Below are 20,956 nucleotides of genomic sequence, written 5' to 3' on the forward strand. Positions count from 1 at the left end.
CACTAGGCTACCTGCCGCCCCTCCATTCTAACCACTAGGCTACCTGCCGCCCTTCCACTCTAACCACTAGGCTACCTGCCGCCTCTACACTCTAACCACTAGGCTACCTGCCGCCCTTCCACTCTAACCACTAGGCTACCTGCCACCTCTACACTCTAACCACTAGGCTACCTGCCACCTCTACACTCTAACCACTACGCTACCTGCCGCCCCTACGCTCTAACCACAAGGCTACCTGCCTCCCCTACACTCTAACCACTCGGTTACCTGCCGCCTCTACGCTCTAACCAATAGGCTACCCTGCCGCCTCTACACTCTAACCACTAGGCTACCTGCCGCCTCTACACTCTAACCACTAGGCTACCTGCCGCCTCTACACTCTATCCACTAGGCTACCAGCCGCCTCTACACTCTAACCACTAGGGTACCCTGCCGCCTCTACACTCTAACCACTAGTCTACCTGCCGCCCCTCCACTCTAACCATTTGGATACCCTGCCGCCCTTCAACTCTAACCACTAGGCTATCTGCCGCCTCTACACTCTAACCACTAGGCTACCTGTCCCCCAGCAACTCTAACCACTAGGCTACCTGCCGCCTCTACACTCTAACCACTAGGCTACCTGCCGCCTCTACACTCTAACCACTATGCTACCTGCCGCCTCTACACTGTAAACACTAGGCTACCCTGCCGCCTCTACACTCTAACCACTAGGCTACCTGCCACCTCTACACTCTAACCACTAGGCTACCTGTCCCCCCTCAACTCTAACCACTAGGCTACCTGCCGCCCCTCCACTCTAACCACTAGGCTATGCTGCCGCCCCTCCACTGTAACCACTAGGATACCTGCCGCCTCTACACTCTAACCACTAGGCTACCTGCCGCCTCTACACCCTAACCACTATGCTACCTGCAGCCTCTACACTCTAACCACTAGGCTACCTGCCGCCTCTACACTGTAACCGCTAGTCGACGCTGCCGCCTCTACACTCTAATCACTAGACTACCTGCCCCTCTAAACTCTAACCACTAGGCTACCTACCGCCCCTCCACTCTAACCACTAGGCTACCTGCCGCCTCTACACTCTAACCACTAGGATACCTGCCGCCTCTACACTCTAACCGCTAAGCTACCTGCCACCTCTACACTCTAACTGCTAGGATACCTGCCGCCTCTACACTCTAACCACTAGGATACCTGCCCCCTCTACACTCTAACCACTAGGCCCTCTACCGCCTCTATACTCTAACTGCTAGGCTACCTGCCTCCTCTACACTCTAACCAGTAGGCTACCTGCCGCCTCTACACTCTAACCACTAGGCTACCTGCCGCCCCTCCACTCTAACCACTAGGCTACCTGCCCCCGTTCAACTCTAACCACTAGGCTACCTGCCACCTCTACACTCTAACCACTAGACTACCTGCCACCTCTACACTCTAACCACTAGGCTACCTGCCACCTCTACACTCTAACCACTACGCTACCTGCCGCCCCTACGCTCTAACCACAAGGCTACCTGCCTCCCCTACGCTCTAACCACAAGGCTACCTGCCTCCCCTACACTCTAACCACTCGGTTACCTGCCGCCTCTACGCTCTAACCAATAGGCTACCCTGCCGCCTCTACACTCTAACCACTAGGCTACCTGTCCCCCAGCAACTCTAACCACTAGGCTACCTGCCGCCTCTACACTCTAACCACTAGGCTACCTGCCGCCTCTACACTCTAACCACTATGCTACCTGCCGCCTCTACACTGTAACCACTAGGCTACCCTGCCGCCTCTACACTCTAACCACTAGGCTACCTGCCGCCTCTACACTCTAACCACTAGGCTACCTGTCCCCCCTCAACTCTAACCACTAGGCTACCTGCCGCCTCTACACTCTAACCACTAGGCTATGCTGCCGCCCCTCCACTCTAACCACTAGGATAACTGCCGCCTCTACACTCTAACCACTAGGCTACCTGCCGCCTCTACACCCTAACCACTATGCTACCTGCCGCCTCTACACTGTAACCGCTAGTCGACGCTGCCGCCTCTACACTCTAATCACTAGACTACCTGCCCCTCTAAACTCTAACCACTAGGCTACCTACCGCCTCTACACTCTAACCACTAGGATACCTGTCGCCTCTACATTCTAACCGCTAGGCTACCTGCCACCTCTACACTCTAACCGCTAGGATACCTGCCGCCTCTACACTCTAACCACTAGGATACCTGCCGCCTCTACACTCTAACCACTAGGCTACCTACCGCCTCTATACTCTAACTGCTAGGCTACCTGCCTCCTCTACACTCTAACCACTAGGCTACCTGCCACCTCTACACTCTAACCACTAGGCTACCTGCCGCCTCTACACTCTAACCAGTAGGCTACCTGCCGCCTCCACACTCTAACCACTAGGCTACCTGCCGCCCTTCCACTCTAACCACTAGGCTACCTGCCACCTCTACACTCTAACCACTAGGCTACCTGCCACCTCTACACTCTAACCACTAGGCTACCTGCCGCCTCTACACTCTAACCAGTAGGCTACCTGCCGCCTCTACACTCTAACCACTAGGCTACCTGCCGCCCCTCCACTCTAACCACTAGGCTACCTGCCGCCCTTCCACTCTAACCACTAGGCTACCTGCCGCCTCTACACTCTAACCACTAGGCTACCTGCCGCCCTTCCACTCTAACCACTAGGCTACCTGCCACCTCTACACTCTAACCACTAGGCTACCTGCCGCCTCTACACTCTAACCACTAGGCTACCTGCCGCCCTTCCACTCTAACCACTAGGCTACCTGCCGCCTCTACACTCTAACCACTAGGCTACCTGCCGCCTCTACACTCTAACCACTAGGCTGCCTGCTCTAACCACTAGGGTACCTACCGCCTCAACACAATAACCACTAGGCTACCTGCCTCTCTACTCTCTAACCACTAGGCTACCTGCCCCCCCTCCACTCTAACCACTAGGCTACGCTGCTGCCTCTACACTCTAACCACTAGGCTACCTGCCCCCCCTCCACTCTAACCACTAGGCTACCCTGCCTCCTCTACACTCTAACCACAAGGCTACCCTGCCGCCTCTACACTCTAACCACTAGGCTACCTGCCTCCCATACATTGGATATTGGAGCAGGTGTTCCGTACGAAATCCTACTCAACAGCCAGTGGAAATACAAACTCCTCGAAAATACGAAAACTTACATTTTTCAAACATATGACTATTTAACACCATTAAAGACTCTCCTTTATCTAACCACAAAAGGCTTTACAACGAAAGCAAAACATTAGATTATGTCAGCAGAGTACCCAGACAGAAATAATCAGACACCCATTTTTCAAGCTAGCATATAATGTCACATAAACGTAAACCAAAGCTAAATGCAGCACTAACCTTTGATGATCTTCATCAGATGACAACCCTAGGACATTATGTTATACAATGCATGCGTGTTTTGTTCAATCAAGTTCATATTTATATCAAAAACCAGCTTTTTACATTAGCATGTGACTAGCATGTGACTAGCATTCTCACCGAACACTTCCGGTGAATTTACTAAATTACTCACGATAAACGTTCACAAAAAACATAACAATTATTTTAAGAATTATAGATACAGACCTCCTTTATGCAATCGCTATGTCCGATTTTAAAATAGCTTTTCGGTGAAAGCACATTTTGCAATATTCTGAGTAGATAGCCCGGCCATCACAGGCTAGCTATTTTGACACCCACCAAGTTTGACCCTCACCAAACTCAGATTTACTATAATAAAAATTGGATTACCTTTGCTGTTCTTCTTCAGAATGCACTCCCAGGACTTCTACTTCAATAACAAATGTTGGTTTGGTTCCAAATACTCCATAGTTATATCCAAATAGCGGCGTTTTGTTCGTGCGTTCAAGACACTATCCAAAGTGTAAAGAAGGGTGACGCGCCCGACGCGTTTCGTGACAAAAAAATGTCTAAATATTCCATTACCGTACTTCGAAGCATGTCAAACACTGTTTAAAATGAATTTTTATGCGATTTTTGTCGTAAAAAAGCGATAATATTCCGACCGGGAAACCCTGTTTTCGTTCAAAGACGGAAAAGTAAAAACATGGTGTCAGCTCGTGCACGCGCCTCAGTCTCATTGTTCTCAGATCGACCACTATCCAAATGCGCTACTGTTTTTCAGCCATGGCCTGCAAAGTCACCATTCAACGTCCTGGTGCCTTCTGAGAGCCTATGGGAGCGTTAGAAAATGTCACGTTATGCCAGAGATCCCCTGTTTTGGTTAGAGATGATCAAGAAGGCCAAGAAATAGTCAGAGAGAGCGCTTCCTGTTTTGAATATTCTCAGGTTTTGGCCTGCCAAATTAGTTCTGTTATACTCACAGACACCATTCAAACAGTTTTAGAAACTGTAGGGTGTTTTCTATCCAAATCAAACAATAATATGCATATTCTAGTTACTGGGCAGGAGTAGTAACCAGATTAAGTCGGGTAAGTTTTTTTATCCGGCCGTGCAAATACTGCCCCCTATCCCCTACAGGTTAATTATTTATTTTTCCTCGTTGGCGCAGCAGGCAGCGCGTCAGTCTCATAATCTGAAGGTCGTCAGTTCGATCCTCACACGGGGCAGCAAACCCTTTTAAAAGACAGTGTTGTCTGAAGATGAAGTGAAAATCAAATATCTTTGGTTTTGGACTTTCAGACAATACATACTTTTGTCAAGGCGGATACCACATCTTAAGGTCGATATCTATATTTTTTACTTTAGAATGAAATCATTGTTTTTTTCTCAGGTTTTCTGGACTTTCAGACCATACATTTTGGCACGGTGCTTACAACTTCACAGTCAAAATCTGAAGGTCGGTATCGATAATTTTTTCTTTCGATTTGTTGATGAACTGTGCCTCTTTAGCGCAGTAGGTAGTGCGTCAGTCTCATAATCTGAAGGTCGTGAGTTCGATCCTCACACGGGGCAGCAAAGCTTTTAAAAAGACAGTGTTGTCTGAAGATGAAGTGAAAATTAATTCTCAATGGTTTTGGACTTTCAGACAATACATACTTTTGTCACGGTGGATGCCACATCTTAAGGTCGATATCTATATTTTTTACTTTAGAATGAAATCATTGTTTTTTTCTCAGGTGATGTGGACTTTCAGACCATACATTTTGGCTCGGTGCTTACAACGTCTCTGTCAAAATCTGAAGGTCGTTATCGATATTTTTTCTTTACGCTTAATGTTTAAAAGTGCCTCGTTGGCGCAGCAGGCAGCGCGTCAGTCTCATAATCTGAAGGTCGTGAGTTCGATCCTCACACGGGGCAGCAAAGCTTTTAAAAAGACAGTGTTGTCTGAAGATGAAGTTAAAATTAATTCTCAGTGGTATTGGACGTTCAGACGATACATACTTTAGTCACGGTGCTTACAACGTCACTGTCATAATCTGAAGGTCGGTATAGATATTTTTTCTTACACTTATAGATTAAATGTGCCTCGTTGGTGCAGCAGGCATTGCGTCATTCTCATAATGTGAAGGTAGTGTGTTCGAACCTCACACGGGGCAGCAAAGCTTATAAAAAGACTGTTCTCTGATGGTGAAAATTAATTCTCAGTGGTTTTGGACTTTCAGACAATACATACTTTTGTAACGGTGGAAACCACATCTTAAGGTCCATATCAAATTGTTTTACTTTAGAATGAAATCATTGTTTTTTTCTCAGGTGTTGTGGTTTTTCAGACCATACATTTTGGCACGGTGCTTACAACGTCACTGTCAAAAAGTGAAGGTCGGTATCGATATTTTTTCTTTCGATTTGTTGATTAAATGTGCCTCGTTAGCGCAGTAGGTAGCGCGTCTTTCTCATAATCTGAAGGTCGTGAGTTCGATCCTCACCCGGGGCAGCAAAGCTTTTAAAAAGAAAATGTTCTCTGAAGATGAAGTGAAAATGAATTCTCAGTGGTTTTGGACTTTCAGACAATACATACTTTTGTCACGGTGGATACCACATCTTAAGGTCGATATCTATATTTTTTACTTTAGAATGAAATCATTGTTTTTTTCTCAGGTGATGTCGACTTTCAGACCATACAATTTGGCACGGTGCTTACAACGTCTCTGTCAAAATCTGAAGGTCGTTATCGATATTTTTTCTTTACGCTTAATGTTTAAAAGTGCCTCGTTGGCGCAGCAGGCAGCGCGTCAGTCTCATAATCTGGAGGTCGTGAGTTCGATCCTCACACGGGGCAGCAAAGCTTTTAAAAGACAGTGTTTTCTGAAGATGAAGTGAAAATTAATTGTCAGTGGTATTGGACGTTCAGACGATACATACTTTTGTCACGGTGCTTACAACGTCACTGTCAAAATCTGAAGGTCGGTATCGATATCTATATTTTTTACTTTAGAATGAAATCATTGTTTTTTTCTCAGGTGTTGTGGACTTTCAGACCATACATTTTGGCACGGTGCTTACAACGTCACTGTCAAAATCTGAAAGTCGGTATCGATATTTTTTCTTACACTTAATGATTTAATGTGCCTCGTTGGTGCAGCAGGCAGCGCGTCAGTCTCATAATCTAGAGGTCGTGAGTTCGATCCTCACACGGGGCAGCAAACCTTATAAAAAGACTGTTGTCTGATGGTGAAAATTAATTCTCAGTTGTTTTGGACTTTCAGACAATACATACTTTTGTCACGGTGGAAACCACATCTTAAGGTCGATATCAAATTGTTTTACTTTAGAATGAAATCATAGTTTTTTTCTCAGGTGTTGTGGTTTTTCAGACCATACATTTTGGCACAGTGCTTACAACGTCACTGTCAAAAAGTGAAGGTCGGTATCGATAATATCTTCTTTCGATTTGTTGATGAACTGTGCCTCGTTAGCGCAGTAGGTAGCGCGTCAGTCTCATAATTTGAAGGTCATGAGTTCGATCCTCACACGGGGCAGCAAAGCTTTTAAAAAGACAGTGTTGTCCGAAGATGAAGTGAAAATTAATTCTCAGTTGTTTTGGACTTTCAGACAATACATACTTTTGTCACAGTGGATACCACATCTTAAGGTCGATATCTATATTTTTTACTTTAGAATGAAATCATAGTTTTTTTCTCAGGTGATGTGGACTTTCAGACCATACATTTTGGCACGGTGCTTACAACATCACTGTCAAAATCTGAAGGTCGTTATCGATATTTTTTCTTTACGCTTAATGTTTAGAAGTGCCTCGTTGGCGCAGCAGGCAGCGCGTCAGTCTCATAATCTGAAGGTCGTGAATTCGATCCTCACACGGGGCAGCAAAGCTTTTAAAAAAAAAGTGTTTTCTGAAGATGAAGTGAAAATTAATTCTCAGTGGTATTGGACGTTCAGACGATACATACTTTTGTCACGGTGCTTACAACGTCACTGTCAAAATCTGAAGGTCGGTATCGATATCTATATTTTTTACTTTAGAATTAAATAATTGTTTTTTTCTCAGGTGATGTCGACATTCAGACCATACATTTTGGCACGGTGCTTACAACGTCTCTGTCAAAATCTGAAGGTCGGTATCGATATCTATATTTTTTACTTTAGAATGAAATCATTGATTTTTTCTCAGGTGATGTCGACATTCAGACCATACATTTTGGCACGGTGCTTTCAACGTCACTGTCATAATCTGAAGGTCGGTATAGATATTTTTTCTTACACTTATAGATTAAATGTGTCTCGTTGGTGCATCAGGCAGCGCGTCAGTCTCATAATCTGAAGGTTGTGAGTTCGATCCTCACACGGGGCAGCAAAGCTTTTAAAAAGACAGTGTTGTCTGAAGATGAAGTGAAAATGAATTCTCAGTGGTTTTGGACTTTCAGACAATACATACTTTTGTCACAGTGGATACCACATCTTAAGGTCGATATCTATATTTTTTACTTTAGAATGAAATCATTGTTTTTTTCTCAGGTGTTGTGGTTTTTCAGACCATACATTTTGGCACGGTGCTTACAACGTCACTGTCAAAAAGTGAAAGTCGTTATCGATATTTTTTCTTTTTACGCTTAATATTTAAAAGTGCCTCGTTGGCGCAGCAGGCAGCACGTCAGTCTCATAATCTGAAGGTCGTGAGTTCGATCCTCGCACGGGGCAGCAAAGCTTTTAAAAAGACAGTGTTTTCTGAAGATGAAGTGAAAATTAATTCTCAGTGGTATTGGACGTTCAGACGATACATACTTTTGTCACGGTGCTTACAACGTCACTGTCAAAATCTGAAGGTCGGTATCGATCATTTCTTATTTCGATGTCTTCATGTAATGTGACTCGTTAGCGCAGCAGGCAGTGCGTCAGTCTCATAATTTGAAGGTCGTGAGTTCGATCCTCAGACTGAGCAGCAAAGCTTTTGAAAGACAGTGTTTTCTGAAGATGAAGTGAAAATTAATTCTCAGTGGTATTGGACGTTCAGACGATACATACTTTTGTCACGGTGCTTACAACGTCACTGTCAAAATCTGAAGGTCGGTATCGATATCTATATTTTTTACTTTAGAATGAAATCATTGTTTTTTTCTCAGGTGATGTCGACATTCAGACCATACATTTTGGCACGGTGCTTTCAACGTCACTGTCATAATCTGAAGGTCGGTATCGATAATTTTTTCTTTCGATTTGTTGATTAAATGTTCTTCGTTAGCGCAGTAGGCAGCGCGTCAGTCTCATAATCTGAAGGTCATGAGTTCGATCCTCACACGGGCCAGCATAGCTTTTAAAAAGACAGCGTTGTCTGAAGATGAAGTGAAAATTAATTCTCAGTGGTTTTGGACTTTCAGACAATACATACTTTTGTCACAGTGGATACCACATCTTAAAGTCGATATCTATATTTTTTACTTTAGAATGAAATCATTGTTTTTTTCTTAGGTGTTGTGGACTTTCAGACCATACATTTTGGCACGGTGCTTACAACGTCACTGTCAAAATCTGAAGGTCGGTATCGATATTTTTTCTTACACTTAAAGCTTTAATGTGCCTCGTTGGTGCAGCAGGCAGTGCATCAGTCTCATAATCTGAAGGTCGTGAGTTCGATCCTCACACGGGGCAGCAAAGCTTATAAAAAAACTGTTGTCTGATGGTGAAAATTAATTCTCAGTGGTTTTGGACTTTCAGACAATACATACTTTTGTCACGGTGGAAACCACATCTTAAGGTCGATATCAAATTGTTTTACTTTAGAATGAAATCATAGTTTTTTTCTCAGGTGTTGTGGTTTTTCAGACCATACATTTTGGCACGGTGCTTACAACGTCACTGTCAAAATCTGAAGGTCGTTATCGATATTTTTTCTTCACGCTTAAGGTTTAAAAGTGCCTCGTTGGCGCAGCAGGCAGCGCGTCAGTCTCATAATCTGAAGGTCGTGAGTTCGATCCTCACACGGGGCAGCAAAGCTTTTAAAAAGACAGTGTTTTCTGAAGATGAAGTGAAAATTAATTCTCAGTGTTATTGGACGTTCAGACGATATATACTTTTGTCACGGTGCTTACAACGTCACTGTAAAATCTGAAGGTCGGTATCGATATCTATATTTTTTACTTTAGAATGAAATCATTGTTTATTTCTTAGGTGTTGTGGACTTTCAGACCATACATTTTGGCACGGTGCTTACAACGTCACTGTCAAAAAGTGAAGGTCGGTATCGATATTTTTTCTTACACTTAATGAATTAATGTGCCTCGTTGGCGCAGCAGGCAGTGCGTCAGTCTCATAATCTGAAGGTCGTGAGTTCGATCCTCACACGGGGCAGCAACGCTTATAAAAGACAGTTTTGTCTGAAGGTTAAAATTAATTCTCAGTGGTTTTGGACTTTCAGACAATACATACTTTTGTCACGGTGCTTACAACGTCACTGTAAAATCTGAAGGTCGGTATCGATATCTATATTTTTTACTTTAGAATGAAATCATTGTTTTTTTCTTAGGTGTTGTGGACTTTCAGACCATACATTTTGGCACGGTGGTTACAACGTCACTGTCAAAATCTGAAATTTGGTATCGATATTTCTTCTTACACTTCATGCTTTAATGTTCCTCGTTGGTGCAGCAGGCAGCGCGTCAGTCTCATAATCTAAAGGTCGTGAGTTCGATCCTCACACGAGGCAGCAAAGCTTATAAAAAGACAGTTGTCTGATGGTGAAAATTAATTCTCAGTGGTTTTGGACTTACAGACAATACATACTTTTGTCACGGTGGAAACCACGTCTTAAGGTCGATATCAAATTGTTTTACTTTAGAATGAAATCATAGTTTTTTTCTCAGGTGTTGTGGTTTTTCAGACCTAACATTTTGGCATGGTGCTTACAACGTCACTGTCAAAAAGTGAAGGTCGGTATCGCTAATTTTTTCTTTCGATTGGTTCATTAAATGTTCTTAGTTAGCGCAGTAGGTAGCGCGTCAGTCTCATAATCTAAAGGTCGTGAGTTCGATCCTCACACGAGCAGCAAAGCTTTTAAAAAGACAGTGTTGTCCGAAGATGAAGTGAAAATTAATTCTCGGTGGTTTTGGACTTTCAGACAATACATACTTTTGTCACGGTGGAAACCACATCTTAAGGTCGATATCAAATTGTTTTACTTTAGAATGAAATCATAATTTTTTTCTCAGGTGTTGTGGTTTTTCAGACCATACATTTTGGCACGGTGCTTACAACGTCACTGTCAAAAAGTGAATGTCGGTATCGATAATTTTTTCTTTCGATTTCTTGATTAAATGTGCCTCGTTAGCGCAGTAGGTAGCGCGTCAGTCTCATAATCTGAAGGTCGTGAGTTCGATCCTCACACGGGGCAGCAAAGCTTTTAAAAAGACAGTGTTTTCTGAAGATGAAGTGAAAATTAATTCTCAGTGGTATTGGACGTTCAGACGATACATACTTTTGTCACGGTGCTTACAACGTCACTGTCAAAATCTGAAGGTCGGTATCGATATCTATATTTTTTACTTTAGAATGAAATCATTGTTTATTTCTTAGGTGTTGTGGACTTTCAGACCATACATTTTGGCACGGTGCTTTCAACGTCACTGTCAAAATCTGAAGGTCGGTATCGATCATTTCTTATTTCGATGTCTTCATGTAATGTGACTCGTTAGCGCAGTAGGTAGTGCATCAGTCTTATAATCTGAAGGTCGTGAGTTCGATCCTCACACGGGGCAGCAAAGATTTTAAAAAGAAAGTTTTGTCTGAAGATGAAGTGACAATTAATTCTCAGATGTTTTGGACTTTCAGACAATACATATTTTTGTCACGGTGGATACCACATCTTAAGGTCGATATCAAATTGTTTTACTTTAGAATGAAATCATAGTTTTTTTATCAGGTGTTGTGGACTTTCAGACCATACATTTTGGCACGGTGCTTACATCGTCACTGTCAAAAAGTGAAGGTCGGTATCGATATTTTTTCTTACACTTAATGATTTAACGTGCCTTGTTGGCGCAGCAGGCAGCGCGTCAGTCTCATAATCTGAAGGTCGTGAGTTCGATCCTCACACGGGGCAGCAAAGCCTTTAAACGACAGTTTTGTCTGAAGGTGAAAATTAATTCTCAGTGGTTTTGGACTTTCAGACAATACATACTTTTGTCACGGTGCTTACAACGTCACTGTAAAATCTGAAGGTCGGTATCGATATCTATATTTTTTACTTTAGAATGAAATCATTGTTTATTTCTTAGGTGTTGTGGACTTTCAGACCATACATTTTGGCACGGTGCTTTCAACGTCACTGTCAAAATCTGAAGGTCGGTATCGATCATTTCTTATTTCGATGTCTTCATGTAATGTGACTCGTTAGCGCAGTAGGTAGTGCATCAGTCTTATAATCTGAAGGTCGTGAGTTCGATCCTCACACGGGGCAGCAAAGATTTTAAAAAGAAAGTTTTGTCTGAAGATGAAGTGACAATTAATTCTCAGATGTTTTGGACTTTCAGACAATACATATTTTTGTCACGGTGGATACCACATCTTAAGGTCGATATCAAATTGTTTTACTTTAGAATGAAATCATAGTTTTTTTCTCAGGTGTTGTGGACTTTCAGACCATACATTTTGGCACGGTGCTTACATCGTCACTGTCAAAAAGTGAAGGTCGGTATCGATATTTTTTCTTACACTTAATGATTTAACGTGCCTTGTTGGCGCAGCAGGCAGCGCGTCAGTCTCATAATCTGAAGGTCGTGAGTTCGATCCTCACACGGGGCAGCAAAGCCTTTAAACGACAGTTTTGTCTGAAGGTGAAAATTAATTCTCAGTGGTTTTGGACTTTCAGACAATACATACTTTTGTCACGGTGCTTACAACGTCACTGTAAAATCTGAAGGTCGGTATCGATATCTATATTTTTTACTTTAGAATGAAATCATTGTTTATTTCTTAGGTGTTGTGGACTTTCAGACCATACATTTTGGCACGGTGCTTACAACGTCACTGTCAAAATCTGAAGGTCGGAATCGAAATCTATATTTTTTACTTTAGAATGAAATCATTGTTTTTTTCATAGGTGTTGTGGACTTTCAGACCATACATTTTGGCACGGTGGTTACAACGTCACTGTCAAAATCTGAAGGTCGGTATCGATATTTTTTCTTAGACTTCATGCTTTAATGTACCTCGTTGGTGCAGCAGGCAGCGCGTCAGTCTCATAATCTAAAGGTCGTGAGTTCGATCCTCACACAGGGCAACAAAGCTTATAAAACGACTGTTGTCTGATGGTGAAAATTAATTCTCAGTGGTTTTGGACTTACAGACAATACATACTTTTGTCACGGTGGAAACCACGTCTTAAGGTCGATATCAAATTGTTTTACTTTAGAATGAAATCATAGTTTTTTTCTCAGGTGTTGTGGTTTTTCAGACCATACATTTTGGCACGGTGCTTACAACGTCACTGTCAAAAAGTGAAGGTCGGTATCGATAATATCTTCTTTCGATTTGTTGATGAACTGTGCCTCGTTAGCGCAGTAGGTAGCGCGTCAGTCTCATAATTTGAAGGTCGTGAGTTCGATCCTCACACGGGGCAGCAAAGCTTTTAAAAAGACAGTGTTGTCTGAAGATGAAGTGAAAATTAATTCTCAGTGGTTTTGGACTTTCAGACAATACATACTTTTGTCACAGTGGATACCACATCTTAAGGTCGATATCTATATTTTTTACTTTAGAATGAAATCATTGTTTTTTTCTCAGGTGATATGGACTTTCAGACCATACATTTTGGCACGGTGCTTACAACGTCTCTGTCAAAATCTGAAAGTCGTTATCGATATTTTTTCTTTACGCTTAATGTTTAAAAGTGCCTTGTTGGCGCAGCAGGCAGTGCGTCAGTCTCATAATTTGAAGGTCGTGAGTTCGATCCTCAGACTGAGCAGCAAAGCTTTTGAAAGACAGTGTTTTCTGAAGATGAAGTGAAAATTAATTCTCAGTGGTATTGGACGTTCAGACGATACATACTTTTGTCACGGTGCTTACAACGTCACTGTCAAAATCTGAAGGTCGGTATCGATATCTATATTTTTTACTTTAGAATGAAATCATTGTTTTTTTCTCAGGTGATGTCGACATTCAGACCATACATTTTGGCACGGTGCTTTCAACGTCACTGTCATAATCTGAAGGTCGGTATCGATAATTTTTTCTTTCGAATTGTTGATTAAATGTTCTTCGTTAGCGCAGTAGGCAGCGCGTCAGTCTCATAATCTGAAGGTCATGAGTTCGATCCTCACACGGGCCAGCATAGCTTTTAAAAAGACAGCGTTGTCTGAAGATGAAGTGAAAATTAATTCTCAGTGGTTTTGGACTTTCAGACAATACATACTTTTGTCACAGTGGATACCACATCTTAAAGTCGATATCTATATTTTTTACTTTAGAATGAAATCATTGTTTTTTTCTTAGGTGTTGTGGACTTTCAGACCATACATTTTGGCACGGTGCTTACAACGTCACTGTCAAAATCTGAAGGTCGGTATCGATATTTTTTCTTACACTTAAAGCTTTAATGTGCCTCGTTGGTGCAGCAGGCAGTGCATCAGTCTCATAATCTGAAGGTCGTGAGTTCGATCCTCACACGGGGCAGCAAACCTTATAAAAAAACTGTTGTCTGATGGTGAAAATTAATTCTCAGTGGTTTTGGACTTTCAGACAATACATACTTTTGTCACGGTGGAAACCACATCTTAAGGTCGATATCAAATTGTTTTACTTTAGAATGAAATCATAGTTTTTTTCTCAGGTGTTGTGGTTTTTCAGACCATACATTTTGGCACGGTGCTTACAACGTCACTGTCAAAATCTGAAGGTCGTTATCGATATTTTTTCTTTATGCTTAAGGTTTAAAAGTGCCTCGTTGGCGCAGCAGGCAGCGCGTCAGTCTCATAATCTGAAGGTCGTGAGTTCGATCCTCACACGGGGCAGCAAAGCTTTTAAAAAGACAGTGTTTTCTGAAGATGAAGTGAAAATTAATTCTCAGTGTTATTGGACGTTCAGACGATACATACTTTTGTCACGGTGCTTACAACGTCACTGTAAAATCTGAAGGTCGGTATCGATATCTATATTTTTTACTTTAGAATGAAATCATTGTTTATTTCTTAGGTGTTGTGGACTTTCAGACCATACATTTTGGCACGGTGCTTACAACGTCACTGTCAAAAAGTGAAGGTCGGTATCGATATTTTTTCTTACACTTAATGAATTAATGTGCCTCGTTGGCGCAGCAGGCAGTGCGTCAGTCTCATAATCTGAAGGTCGTGAGTTCGATCCTCACACGGGGCAGCAAAGCTTATAAAAGACAGTTTTGTCTGAAGGTTAAAATTAATTCTCAGTGGTTTTGGACTTTCAGACAATACATAGTTTTGTCACGGTGCTTACAACGTCACTGTAAAATCTGAAGGTCGGTATCGATATCTATATTTTTTACTTTAGAATGAAATCATTGTTTTTTTCTTAGGTGTTGTGGACTTTCAGACCATACATTTTGGCACGGTGGTTACAACGTCACTGTCAAAATCTGAAATTTGGTATCGATATTTCTTCTTACACTTCATGCTTTAATGTTCCTCGTTGGTGCAGCAGGCAGCGCGTCAGTCTCATAATCTAAAGGTCGTGAGTTCGATCCTCACACGAGGCAGCAAAGCTTATAAAAAGACAGTTGTCTGATGGTGAAAATAAATTCTCAGTGGTTTTGGACTTACAGACAATACATACTTTTGTCACGGTGGAAACCACGTCTTAAGGTCGATATCAAATTGTTTTACTTTAGAATGAAATCATAGTTTTTTTCTCAGGTGTTGTGGTTTTTCAGACCTAACATTTTGGCACGGTGCTTACAACGTCACTGTCAAAAAGTGAAGGTCGGTATCGATATTTTTTCTTACACTTAATGAATTAATGTGCCTCGTTGGCGCAGCAGGCAGTGCGTCAGTCTCATAATCTGAAGGTCGTGAGTTCGATCCTCACATGGGGCAGCAAAGTTTATAAAATGATACTGTAGTCTGAAGGTGAAAATAAATTCTCAGTGTTTTGGACTTTCAGACAGTACATACTTTTGTCACGGTGGAAACCACATCATAAGGTCGATATCAAATTGTTTTACTTTAGAATGAAATCATAGTTTTTTTCTCAGGTGTTGTGGACTTTCAGACCATACATTTTGGCACGGTGCTTACATCGTCACTGTCAAAAAGTGAAGGTCGGTATCGATATTATTTCTTACACTTAATGATTTAACGTGCGTTGTTGGCGCGCAGGCAGCGCATCAGTCTCATAATCTGAAGGTCGTGAGTTCGATCCTCACACGGGGCAGCAACGCTTATAAAAGACAGTTTTGTCTGAAGGTTAAAATTAATTCTCAGTGGTTTTGGACTTTCAGACAATACATACTTTTGTCACGGTGCTTACAACGTCACTGTAAAATCTGAAGGTCGGTATCGATATCTATATTTTTTACTTTAGAATGAAATCATTGTTTTTTTCTTAGGTGTTGTGGACTTTCAGACCATACATTTTGGCACGGTGGTTACAACGTCACTGTCAAAATCTGAAATTTGGTATCGATATTTCTTCTTACACTTCATGCTTTAATGTTCCTCGTTGGTGCAGCAGGCAGCGCGTCAGTCTCATAATCTAAAGGTCGTGAGTTCGATCCTCACACGAGGCAGCAAAGCTTATAAAAAGACAGTTGTCTGATGGTGAAAATTAATTCTCAGTGGTTTTGGACTTACAGACAATACATACTTTTGTCACGGTGGAAACCACGTCTTAAGGTCGATATCAAATTGTTTTACTTTAGAATGAAATCATAGTTTTTTTCTCAGGTGTTGTGGTTTTTCAGACCTAACATTTTGGCACGGTGCTTACAACGTCACTGTCAAAAAGTGAAGGTCGGTATCGCTAATTTTTTCTTTCGATTTGTTCATTAAATGTTCTTAGTTAGCGCAGTAGGTAGCGCGTCAGTCTCATAATCTAAAGGTCGTGAGTTCGATCCTCACACGAGCAGCAAAGCTTTTAAAAAGACAGTGTTGTCCGAAGATGAAGTGAAAATTAATTCTCAGTGGTTTTGGACTTTCAGACAATACATACTTTTGTCACGGTGGAAACCACATCTTAAGGTCGATATCAAATTGTTTTACTTTAGAATGAAATCATAATTTTTTTCTCAGGTGTTGTGGTTTTTCAGACCATACATTTTGGCACGGTGCTTACAACGTCACTGTCAAAAAGTGAATGTCGGTATCGATAATTTTTTCTTTCGATTTCTTGATTAAATGTGCCTCGTTAGCGCAGTAGGTAGCGCGTCAGTCTCATAATGTGAAGGTCGTGAGTTTGATCCTCACACGGGGCAGCAAAGCTTTTAAAAAGACAGTGTTTTCTGAAGATGAAGTGAAAATTAATTCTCAGTGGTATTGGACGTTCAGACGATACATACTTTTGTCACGGTGCTTACAACGTCACTGTCAAAATCTGAAGGTCGGTATCGATATCTATATTTTTTACTTTAGAATGAAATCATTGTTTATTTCTTAGGTGTTGTGGACTTTCAGACCATACATTTTGGCACGGTGCTTTCAACGTCACTGTCAAAATCTGAAGGTCGGTATCGATCATTTCTTATTTCGATGTCTTCATGTAATGTGACTCGTTAGCGCAGTAGGTAGTGCATCAGTCTTATAATCTGAAGGTCGTGAGTTCGATCCTCACACGGGGCAGCAAAGATTTTAAAAAGAAAGTTTTGTCTGAAGATGAAGTGACAATTAATTCTCAGATGTTTTGGACTTTCAGACAATACATATTTTTGTCACGGTGGATACCACATCTTAAGGTCGATATCAAATTGTTTTACTTTAGAATGAAATCATAGTTTTTTTCTCAGGTGTTGTGGACTTTCAGACCATACATTTTGGCACGGTGCTTACATCGTCACTGTCAAAAAGTGAAGGTCGGTATCGATATTTTTTCTTACACTTAATGATTTAACGTGCCTTGTTGGCGCAGCAGGCAGCGCGTCAGTCTCATAATCTGAAGGTCGTGAGTTCGATCCTCACACGGGGCAGCAAAGCCTTTAAACGACAGTTTTGTCTGAAGGTGAAAATTAATTCTCAGTGGTTTTGGACTTTCAGACAATACATACTTTTGTCACGGTGCTTACAACGTCACTGTAAAATCTGAAGGTCGGTATCGATATCTATATTTTTTACTTTAGAATGAAATCATTGTTTATTTCTTAGGTGTTGTGGACTTTCAGACCATACATTTTGGCACGGTGCTTTCAACGTCACTGTCAAAATCTGAAGGTCGGTATCGATCATTTCTTATTTCGATGTCTTCATGTAATGTGACTCGTTAGCGCAGTAGGTAGTGCATCAGTCTTATAATCTGAAGGTCGTGAGTTCGATCCTCACACGGGGCAGCAAAGATTTTAAAAAGAAAGTTTTGTCTGAAGATGAAGTGACAATTAATTCTCAGATGTTTTGGACTTTCAGACAATACATATTTTTCTCACGGTGGATACCACATCTTAAGGTCGATATCAAATTGTTTTACTTTAGAATGAAATCATAGTTTTTTTCTCAGGTGTTGTGGACTTTCAGACCATACATTTTGGCACGGTGTTTACATCGTCACTGTCAAAAAGTGAAGGTCGGTATCGATATTTTTTCTTACACTTAATGATTTAACGTGCCTTGTTGGCGCAGCAGGCAGCGCGTCAGTCTCATAATCTGAAGGTCGTGAGTTCGATCCTCACACGGGGCAGCAAAGCCTTTAAACGACAATTTTGTCTGAAGGTGAAAATTAATTCTCAGTGGTTTTGGACTTTCAGACAATACATACTTTTGTCACGGTGCTTACAACGTCACTGTAAAATCTGAAGGTCGGTATCGATATCTATATTTTTTACTTTAGAATGAAATCATTGTTTATTTCTTAGGTGTTGTGGACTTTCAGACCATACATTTTGGCACGGTGCTTACAACGTCACTGTCAAAATCTGAAGGTCGGAATCGAAATCTATATTTTTTACTTTAGAATGAAATCATTGTTTTTTTCATAGGTGTTGTGGACTTTCAGACCATACATTTTGGCACGGTGGTTACAACGTCACTGTCAAAATCTGAAGGTCGGTATCGATATTTTTTCTTACACTTCATGCTTTAATGTACCTCGTTGGTGCAGCAGGCAGCGCGTCAGTCTCATAATCTAAAGGTCGTGAGTTCGATCCTCACACAGGGCAACAAAGCTTATAAAACGACTGTTGTCTGATGGTGAAAATTAATTCTCAGTGGTTTTGGACTTACAGACAATACATACTTTTGTCACGGTGGAAACCACGTCTTAAGGTCGATATCAAATTGTTTTACTTTAGAATGAAATCATAGTTTTTTTCTCAGGTGTTGTGGTTTTTCAGACCATACATTTTGGCACGGTGCTTACAACGTCACTGTCAAAAAGTGAAGGTCGGTATCGATAATATCTTCTTTCGATTTGTTGATGAACTGTGCCTCGTTAGCGCAGTAGGTAGCGCGTCAGTCTCATAATTTGAAGGTCGTGAGTTCGATCCTCACACGGGGCAGCAAAGCTTTTAAAAAGACAGTGTTGTCTGAAGATGAAGTGAAAATTAATTCTCAGTGGTTTTGGACTTTCAGACAATACATACTTTTGTCACAGTGGATACCACATCTTAAGGTCGATATCTATATTTTTTACTTTAGAATGAAATCATTGTTTTTTTCTCAGGTGATATGGACTTTCAGACCATACATTTTGGCACGGTGCTTACAACGTCTCTGTCAAAATCTGAAAGTCGTTATCGATATTTTTTCTTTACGCTTAATGTTTAAAAGTGCCTTGTTGGCGCAGCAGGCAGCGCGTCAGTCTCATAATCTGAAGGTCGTGAGTTCGATCCTCAGACTGAGCAGCAAAACTTTTGAAAGACAGTGTTTTCTGAAGATGAAGTGAAAATTAATTCTCAGTGGTATTGGACGTTCAGACGATACATACTTTTGTCACGGTGCTTACAACGTCACTGTCAAAATCTGAAGGTCGGTATCGATATCTATATTTTTTACTTTAGAATGAAATCATTGTTTTTTTCTCAGGTGATGTCGACATTCAGACCATACATTTTGGCACGGTGCTTACAACGTCTCTGTCAAAATCTGAAGGTCGGTATCGATATCTATATTTTTTACTTTAGAATGAAATCATTGTTTTTTTCTCAGGTGATGTCGACATTCAGACCATACATTTTGGCACGGTGCTTACAACGTCTCTGTCAAAAAGTGAAGGTCGGTATCGATAATTTTTTCTTTCGATTTGTTGATTAAATGTGCTTCGTTAGCGCAGTAGGTAGCGCGTCAGTCTCATAATCTGAAGGTCGTGAGTTACATCCTCACACGGGGCAGCAAAGATTTTAAAAAGAAAGTGTTGTCTGAAGAATAAGTGACAATTAATTCTCAGATGTTTTGGACTTTCAGACAATACATACTTTTGTCACGGTGGAAACCACATCTTAAGGTCGATATCAAATTGTTTTACTTTAGAATGAAATCATTGTCTTTTTCTCAGGTGTTGTGGTTTTTCAGACCATACATTTTGGCACGGTGCTTACAACGTCAGTGTCAAAAAGTGAAGGTCGGTATCGATATTTTTTTCTTTCGATTAGTTGATTAAATGTTCTTAGTTAGCGCAGTAGGTAGCGTGTCAGTCTCATAATCTGAAGGTCGTGAGTTCGATCCTCACACGGGGCAGCAAAGTTTTAAAAAGACATTGTTGTCCGAAGATGAAGTGAAAATTAATTCTCAGTGGTTTTGGACTTTCACACAATACATACTTTTGTCACGGTGGAAACCACATCTTAAGGTCGATATCAAATTGTTTTACTTTAGAATGAAATCATAGTTTTTTTCTCAGGTGTTGTGGTTTTTCAGACCATACATTTTGGCACGGTGCTTACAACGTCACTGTCAAAGAGTGAAGGTCGGTATCGATATTTTTTTCTTTCGATTTGTTCATTAAATGTGCTTCGTTAGCGCAGTAGGTAGCGTGTCAGTCTCATAATCTGAAGGTCGTGAGTTCGATCCTCACACGGGGCAGCAAAGCTTATAAAATGACAGTGTTGTCTGAAGGTGAAAATTAATTCTCAGTGGTTTTGGACTTTCAGACAGTACATACTTTTGTCACGGTGGAAACCACATCATAAGGTCGATATCAAATTGTTTTACTTTAGAATGAAATCATAGTTTTTTTCTCAGGTGTTGTGGACTTTCAGACCATACATTTTGGCACGGTGCTTACAATGTCACTGTCAAAAAGTGAAGGTCGGTATCAATATTTTTTCTTACACTTAATGCTTTAATGTGCCTCGTTGGCGCAGCAGGCAGCGCGTCAGTCTCATAATTTGAAGGTCGTAAATTCGATCCTTACACGGGGCAGCAAAGCTTATAAA

General features: G+C 41.3%; 17 non-coding genes across 17 annotated transcripts; all 17 read left to right on the plus strand.

Annotated features, from left to right (window-relative positions):
- The first annotated feature begins 5,252 nt into the window (after positions 1-5,252).
- trnam-cau (transfer RNA methionine (anticodon CAU)) lies at positions 5,253-5,325 on the plus strand. The gene has a single exon. It is a non-coding gene; the product is annotated as a tRNA-Met (tRNA).
- Positions 5,326-6,174: 849 nt separating this feature from the next.
- Positions 6,175-6,247, plus strand: trnam-cau (transfer RNA methionine (anticodon CAU)). The gene has a single exon. It is a non-coding gene; the product is annotated as a tRNA-Met (tRNA).
- A 627-nt stretch (positions 6,248-6,874) lies between these two features.
- trnam-cau (transfer RNA methionine (anticodon CAU)) lies at positions 6,875-6,947 on the plus strand. Its single transcript has one exon. It is a non-coding gene; the product is annotated as a tRNA-Met (tRNA).
- A 2,390-nt stretch (positions 6,948-9,337) lies between these two features.
- Positions 9,338-9,410, plus strand: trnam-cau (transfer RNA methionine (anticodon CAU)). Its single transcript has one exon. It is a non-coding gene; the product is annotated as a tRNA-Met (tRNA).
- A 1,327-nt stretch (positions 9,411-10,737) lies between these two features.
- On the plus strand, positions 10,738-10,810 carry trnam-cau (transfer RNA methionine (anticodon CAU)). The gene has a single exon. It is a non-coding gene; the product is annotated as a tRNA-Met (tRNA).
- Positions 10,811-11,101: 291 nt separating this feature from the next.
- On the plus strand, positions 11,102-11,174 carry trnai-uau (transfer RNA isoleucine (anticodon UAU)). Its single transcript has one exon. It is a non-coding gene; the product is annotated as a tRNA-Ile (tRNA).
- Positions 11,175-11,445: 271 nt separating this feature from the next.
- Positions 11,446-11,518, plus strand: trnam-cau (transfer RNA methionine (anticodon CAU)). Its single transcript has one exon. It is a non-coding gene; the product is annotated as a tRNA-Met (tRNA).
- A 284-nt stretch (positions 11,519-11,802) lies between these two features.
- trnai-uau (transfer RNA isoleucine (anticodon UAU)) lies at positions 11,803-11,875 on the plus strand. Its single transcript has one exon. It is a non-coding gene; the product is annotated as a tRNA-Ile (tRNA).
- Positions 11,876-12,146: 271 nt separating this feature from the next.
- trnam-cau (transfer RNA methionine (anticodon CAU)) lies at positions 12,147-12,219 on the plus strand. Its single transcript has one exon. It is a non-coding gene; the product is annotated as a tRNA-Met (tRNA).
- Positions 12,220-12,963: 744 nt separating this feature from the next.
- On the plus strand, positions 12,964-13,036 carry trnam-cau (transfer RNA methionine (anticodon CAU)). Its single transcript has one exon. It is a non-coding gene; the product is annotated as a tRNA-Met (tRNA).
- Positions 13,037-14,353: 1,317 nt separating this feature from the next.
- Positions 14,354-14,426, plus strand: trnam-cau (transfer RNA methionine (anticodon CAU)). The gene has a single exon. It is a non-coding gene; the product is annotated as a tRNA-Met (tRNA).
- Positions 14,427-17,146: 2,720 nt separating this feature from the next.
- On the plus strand, positions 17,147-17,219 carry trnai-uau (transfer RNA isoleucine (anticodon UAU)). The gene has a single exon. It is a non-coding gene; the product is annotated as a tRNA-Ile (tRNA).
- A 271-nt stretch (positions 17,220-17,490) lies between these two features.
- trnam-cau (transfer RNA methionine (anticodon CAU)) lies at positions 17,491-17,563 on the plus strand. Its single transcript has one exon. It is a non-coding gene; the product is annotated as a tRNA-Met (tRNA).
- A 284-nt stretch (positions 17,564-17,847) lies between these two features.
- On the plus strand, positions 17,848-17,920 carry trnai-uau (transfer RNA isoleucine (anticodon UAU)). The gene has a single exon. It is a non-coding gene; the product is annotated as a tRNA-Ile (tRNA).
- Positions 17,921-18,191: 271 nt separating this feature from the next.
- Positions 18,192-18,264, plus strand: trnam-cau (transfer RNA methionine (anticodon CAU)). The gene has a single exon. It is a non-coding gene; the product is annotated as a tRNA-Met (tRNA).
- A 744-nt stretch (positions 18,265-19,008) lies between these two features.
- trnam-cau (transfer RNA methionine (anticodon CAU)) lies at positions 19,009-19,081 on the plus strand. Its single transcript has one exon. It is a non-coding gene; the product is annotated as a tRNA-Met (tRNA).
- A 1,449-nt stretch (positions 19,082-20,530) lies between these two features.
- Positions 20,531-20,603, plus strand: trnam-cau (transfer RNA methionine (anticodon CAU)). Its single transcript has one exon. It is a non-coding gene; the product is annotated as a tRNA-Met (tRNA).
- The last annotated feature ends 353 nt before the right edge of the window (positions 20,604-20,956 follow it).

This window comes from Salmo salar, chromosome 02 (assembly GCF_965601325.2).
Source record: "Salmo salar chromosome 02, fSalSal1, whole genome shotgun sequence".
NCBI lineage: Eukaryota > Metazoa > Chordata > Actinopteri > Salmoniformes > Salmonidae > Salmo > Salmo salar.